Raw genomic sequence first — 7311 nt, 5'->3', positions numbered from 1 at the left:
ATGGAAGCAATTTTCTCTAAATATATAATCATTGAATACATTTTAGAAATGAATATTTACTACAGTTGGTGTAGCCTACTTTGTGGACTGCACCTCTTCATTGACCAACTGGACCAGTTCAAGGAGTCACTGTTACGATTCTTTTCCATTGATATGTTATACAAGAAAGTGATTTCTTTATTATGGAATATATTTGGTGGGAAATACTAATACAGAAGCTCAGGGTCAGGGTAAGCAGAGGTCAAAAATCCAAAGGTACCGGTCGGTGGGCAGGAAGAGGGGTCAGGCAGGTGGGCTCGAGGTCAGGACAGGCAAGGGTCAAAACCAGGAGAGCGAGAAAAGAGACTGAAAAAGCAGGAGCTGAAAAACAAAACAGCTGGTTGACTTGACAAACAAGGTGAAACAGATCAGCGTGTGACACCAAAGCAAATGAATGGAAGAAAATGCAAGAAACGCCAAAGATACAAAGGATTGCTACAGTCAACTCTACGGATCAACATTCATTCAATGTAACCACTATTGCAATGTTTGAGGTGCGTAAAGAACAAGTCTAACTGCTACCTTCCACTCACCTAGTGACATTGGCTACTTAGAAATCTTACATTTCTCCAAAGCAAATTGTCATAACACAGTTATTAAACATTAATAGAAATATGCAAAATGCCTACGTGATTAAGCTATGCAAATATAGCAACAAGATAACAATATGAATGTCAAAAGTAGAATGCAATAACATATGGTGTGGCAGACCAATGCTAGAACAGGCTACATTGGAAGTGGTATTTATTGTATTTATTGTATCATATAACATATGGTGTGGCAGGCCAATGCTAGAACATGCTACACTGGAAGTGGTATTTATTGTATCATATAACATATGGTGTGGCAGGTCAATGCTAGAACAGGCTAAATTGGAAGTGGTATTTATTGTATTTATTGTATCATATAACATATGGTGTGGCAGACCAATGCTAGAACATGCTACACTGGAAGTGGTATTTATTGTATCATATAACATATGGTGTGGCAGGCCAATGCTAGAACAGGCTAAATTGGAAGTGGTATTTATTGTATCATATAACATATGGTGTGGCAGACCAATGCTAGGACAGGCTACATTGGAAGTGGTATTTATTGTATTTATTGTATCATATAACATATGGTGTGGCAGACCAATGCTAGAACAGGCTACATTGGAAGTGGTATTTATTGTATCATATAACATATGGTGTGGCAGACCAATGCTAGAACAGGCTAAATTGGAAGTGGTATTTATTGTATCATATAACATATGGTGTGGCAGACCAATGCTAGAACAGGCTAAATTGGAAGTGGTATTTATTGTATCATATAACATATGGTGTGGCAGACCAATGCTAGAACAGGCTACATTGGAAGTGGTATTTATTGTATCATATAACATATGGTGTGGCAGACCAATGCTAGAACAGGCTAAATTGGAAGTGGTATTTATTGTATCATATAACATATGGTGTGGCAGACCAATGCTAGAACAGGCTAAATTGGAAGTGGTATTTATTGTATCATATAACATATGGTGTGGCAGACCAATGCTAGAACAGGCTAAATTGGAAGTGGTATTTATTGTATCATATAACATATGGTGTGGCAGACCAATGCTAGAACATGCTACATTGGAAGTGGTATTTATTGTATCATATAACATATGGTGTGGCAGACCAATGCTAGAACATGCTAAATTGGAAGTGGTATTTATTGTATCATATAACATATGGTGTGGCAGACCAATGCTAGAACAGGCTACATTGGAAGTGGTATTTATTGTATCATATAACATATGGTGTGGCAGACCAATGCTAGAACAGGAAACATTGGAAGTGGTATTTATTGTATCATATAACATATGGTGTGGCAGACCAATGCTAGAACAGGCTACATTGGAAGTGGTATTTATTGTATCATATAACATATGGTGTGGCAGACCAATGCTAGAACAGGCTACATTGGAAGTGGTATTTATTGTATCATATAACATATGGTGTGGCAGACCAATGCTAGAACAGGCTACATTGGAAGTGGTATTTATTGTATCATATAACATATGGTGTGGCAGACCAATGCTAGAACAGGCTACATTGGAAGTAGTATTTATTGTAGCATATAACATATGGTGTGGCAGGCCAATGCTAGAACAGGCTACATTGGAAGTGGTATTTATTGTATCATATAACATATGGTGTGGCAGACCAATGCTAGAACAGGCTACATTGGAAGTGGTATTTATTGTATCATATAACATATGGTGTGGCAGGCCAATGCTAGAACAGGCTACATTGGAAGTGGTATTTATTGTATCATATAACATATGGTGTGGCAGGCCAATGCTAGAACAGGCTACATTGGAAGTGGTATTTATTGTATCATATAACATATGGTGTGGCAGACCAATGCTAGAACAGGCTACATTGGAAGTGGTATTTATTGTATCATATAACATATGGTGTGGCAGACCAATGCTAGAACAGGCTACATTGGAAGTGGTATTTATTGTATCATATAACATATGGTGTGGCAGGCCAATGCTAGAACAGGCTACATTGGAAGTGGTATTTATTGTATCATATAACATATGGTGTGGCAGACCAATGCTAGAACAGGCTACATTGGAAGTGGTATTTATTGTATTTATTGTATCATATAACATATGGTGTGGCAGGCCAATGCTAGAACAGGCTACATTGGAAGTGGTATTTATTGTATCATATAACATATGGTGTGGCAGGCCAATGCTAGAACAGGCTACATTGGAAGTGGTATTTATTGTATCATATAACATATGGTGTGGCAGACCAATGCTAGAACAGGCTAAATTGGAAGTGGTATTTATTGTATCATATAACATATGGTGTGGCAGACCAATGCTAGAACAGGCTACATTGGAAGTGGTATTTATTGTATCATATAACATATGGTGTGGCAGCCAATGCTAGAACAGGCTAAATTGGAAGTGGTATTTATTGTATCATATAACATATGGTGTGGCAGACCAATGCTAGAACAGGCTAAATTGGAAGTGGTATTTATTGTATCATATAACATATGGTGTGGCAGACCAATGCTAGAACAGGCTACATTGGAAGTGGTATTTATTGTATCATATAACATATGGTGTGGCAGACCAATGCTAGAACAGGCTAAATTGGAAGTGGTATTTATTGTATCATATAACATATGGTGTGGCAGACCAATGCTAGAACAGGCTACATTGGAAGTGGTATTTATTGTATTTATTGTATCATATAACATATGGTGTGGCAGACCAATGCTAGAACAGGCTACATTGGAAGTGGTATTTATTGTATCATATAACATATGGTGTGGCAGACCAATGCTAGAACAGGCTAAATTGGAAGTGGTATTTATTGTATCATATAACATATGGTGTGGCAGACCAATGCTAGAACAGGCTAAATTGGAAGTGGTATTTATTGTATCATATAACATATGGTGTGGCAGACCAATGCTAGAACAGGCTACATTGGAAGTGGTATTTATTGTATTTATTGTATCATATAACATATGGTGTGGCAGACCAATGCTAGAACAGGCTACATTGGAAGTGGTATTTATTGTATCATATAACATATGGTGTGGCAGACCAATGCTAGAACAGGCTAAATTGGAAGTGGTATTTATTGTATCATATAACATATGGTGTGGCAGACCAATGCTAGAACAGGCTAAATTGGAAGTGGTATTTATTGTATCATATAACATATGGTGTGGCAGACCAATGCTAGAACAGGCTACATTGGAAGTGGTATTTATTGTATTTATTGTATCATATAACATATGGTGTGGCAGACCAATGCTAGAACAGGCTACATTGGAAGTGGTATTTATTGTATTTATTGTATCATATAACATATGGTGTGGCAGACCAATGCTAGAACAGGCTACATTGGAAGTGGTATTTATTGTATCATATAACATATGGTGTGGCAGACCAATGCTAGAACAGGCTAAATTGGAAGTGGTATTTATTGTATCATATAACATATGGTGGCAGACCAATGCTAGAACAGGCTACATTGGAAGTGGTATTTATTGTATCATATAACATATGGTGTGGCAGGCCAATGCTAGAACAGGCTACATTGGAAGTGGTATTTATTGTATCATATAACATATGGTGTGGCAGACCAATGCTAGAACAGGCTAAATTGGAAGTGGTATTTATTGTATCATATAACATATGGTGTGGCAGACCAATGCTAGAACAGGCTACATTGGAAGTGGTATTTATTGTATCATATAACATATGGTGTGGCAGACCAATGCTAGAACAGGCTACATTGGAAGTGGTATTTATTGTATCATATAACATATGGTGTGGCAGACCAATGCTAGAACAGGCTACATTGGAAGTGGTATTTATTGTATCATATAACATATGGTGTGGCAGGCCAATGCTAGAACAGGCTACATTGGAAGTGGTATTTATTGTATCATATAACATATGGTGTGGCAGACCAATGCTAGAACAGGCTAAATTGGAAGTGGTATTTATTGTATCATATAACATATGGTGTGGCAGGCCAATGCTAGAACAGGCTACATTGGAAGTGGTATTTATTGTATCATATAACATATGGTGTGGCAGGCCAATGCTAGAACAGGCTAAATTGGTATTTATTGAAGTGGTATTTATTGTATCATATAACATATGGTGTGGCAGGCCAATGCTAGAACAGGCTACATTGGAAGTGGTATTTATTGTATCATATATAACATATGGTGTGGCAGACCAATGCTAGAACAGGCTACATTGGAAGTGGTATTTATTGTATCATATAACATATGGTGTGGCAGGCCAATGCTAGAACAGGCTACATTGGAAGTGGTATTTATTGTATCATATAACATATGGTGTGGCAGACCAATGCTAGAACAGGCTACATTGGAAGTGGTATTTATTGTATCATATAACATATGGTGTGGCAGACCAATGCTAGAACAGGCTACATTGGAAGTGGTATTTATTGTATCATATAACATATGGTGTGGCAGACCAATGCTAGAACAGGCTACATTGGAAGTGGTATTTATTGTATCATATAACATATGGTGTGGCAGACCAATGCTAGAACAGGCTACATTGGAAGTGGTATTTATTGTATCATATAACATATGGTGTGGCAGACCAATGCTAGAACAGGCTACATTGGAAGTGGTATTTATTGTATCATATAACATATGGTGTGGCAGACCAATGCTAGAACAGGCTACATTGGAAGTGGTATTTATTGTATCATATAACATATGGTGTGGCAGGCCAATGCTAGAACAGGCTACATTGGAAGTGGTATTTATTGTATCATATAACATATGGTGTGGCAGACCAATGCTAGAACAGGCTACATTGGAAGTGGTATTTATTGTATCATATAACATATGGTGTGGCAGACCAATGCTAGAACAGGCTACATTGGAAGTGGTATTTATTGTATCATATAACATATGGTGTGGCAGGCCAATGCTAGAACAGGCTACATTGGAAGTGGTATTTATTGTATCATATAACATATGGTGTGGCAGACCAATGCTAGAACAGGGAACATTGGAAGTGGTATTTATTGTATCATATAACATATGGTGGCAGACCAATGCTAGAACAGGAAACATTGAAGTGGTATTTATTGTATCATATAACATATGGTGTGGCAGACCAATGCTAGAACAGGCTACATTGGAAGTGGTATTTATTGTATCATATAACATATGGTGTGGCAGGCCAATGCTAGAACAGGAAACATTGGAAGTGGTATTTATTGTATCATATAACATATGGTGTGGCAGACCAATGCTAGAACAGGCTAAATTGGAAGTGGTATTTATTGTATCATATAACATATGGTGTGGCAGGCCAATGCTAGAACAGGCTAAATTGGAAGTGGTATTTATTGTATCATATAACATATGGTGTGGCAGGCCAATGCTAGAACAGGCTACACTGGAAGTGGTATTTATTGTATCATATAACATATGGTGTGGCAGGCCAATGCTAGAACAGGCTACATTGGAAGTGGTATTTATTGTATTTATTGTATCATATAACATATGGTGTGGCAGACCAATGCTAGAACAGGCTACACTGGAAGTGGTATTTATTGTATTTATTGTATCATATAACATATGGTGTGGCAGACCAATGCTAGAACAGGCTAAATTGGAAGTGGTATTTATTGTATCATATAACATATGGTGTGGCAGACCAATGCTAGAACAGGCTAAATTGGCAGTGGAATTTATTGTATCATATAACATATGGTGTGGCAGACCAATGCTGAACAGAACAGGCTACATTGGAAGTGGTATTTATTGTATCATATAACATATGGTGGCAGACCAATGCTAGAACAGGCTAATTGGAAGTGGGTATTTATTGTATCATATAACATATGGTGTGGCAGACCAATGCTAGAACAGGCTACATTGGAAGTGGTATTTATTGTATCATATAACATATGGTGTGGCAGGCCAATGCTAGAACAGGCTAAATTGGAAGTGGTATTTATTGTATCATATAACATATGGTGTGGCAGACCAATGCTAGAACAGGCTAAATTGGAAGTGGTATTTATTGTATCATATAACATATGGTGTGGCAGACCAATGCTAGAACAGGCTACATTGGAAGTGGTATTTATTGTATCATATAACATATGGTGTGGCAGACCAATGCTAGAACAGGCTAAATTGGAAGTGGTATTTATTGTATCATATAACATATGGTGTGGCAGACCAATGCTAGAACAGGCTAAATTGGAAGTGGTATTTATTGTATCATATAACATATGGTGTGGCAGACCAATGCTAGAACAGGCTAAATTGGAAGTGGTATTTATTGTATTTATTGTATCATATAACATATGGTGGCAGACCAATGCTAGAACAGGCTACATTGGAAGTGGTATTTTATTGTATCATATAACATATGGTGTGGCAGGCCAATGCTAGAACAGGCTAAATTGGAAGTGGTATTTATTGTATCATATAACATATGGTGTGGCAGACCAATGCTAGAACAGGCTAAATTGGAAGTGGTATTTATTGTATCATATAACATATGGTGTGGCAGACCAATGCTAGAACAGGAACATTGGAAGTGGTATTTATTGTATCATATAACATATGGTTGGAATGCTGGCTATTGGAAGTGGTATTTATTGTATCATATAACATATGGTGTGGCAGACCAATGCTAGAACAGGCTACATTGGAAGTGTATTTATTGTATCATATAACATATGGTGTGGCAGGACCAAT

Source organism: Oncorhynchus keta, chromosome 35 (genome assembly GCF_023373465.1).
Source record: "Oncorhynchus keta strain PuntledgeMale-10-30-2019 chromosome 35, Oket_V2, whole genome shotgun sequence".
NCBI lineage: Eukaryota > Metazoa > Chordata > Actinopteri > Salmoniformes > Salmonidae > Oncorhynchus > Oncorhynchus keta.
This window is presented reverse-complemented; position numbering follows the sequence as displayed.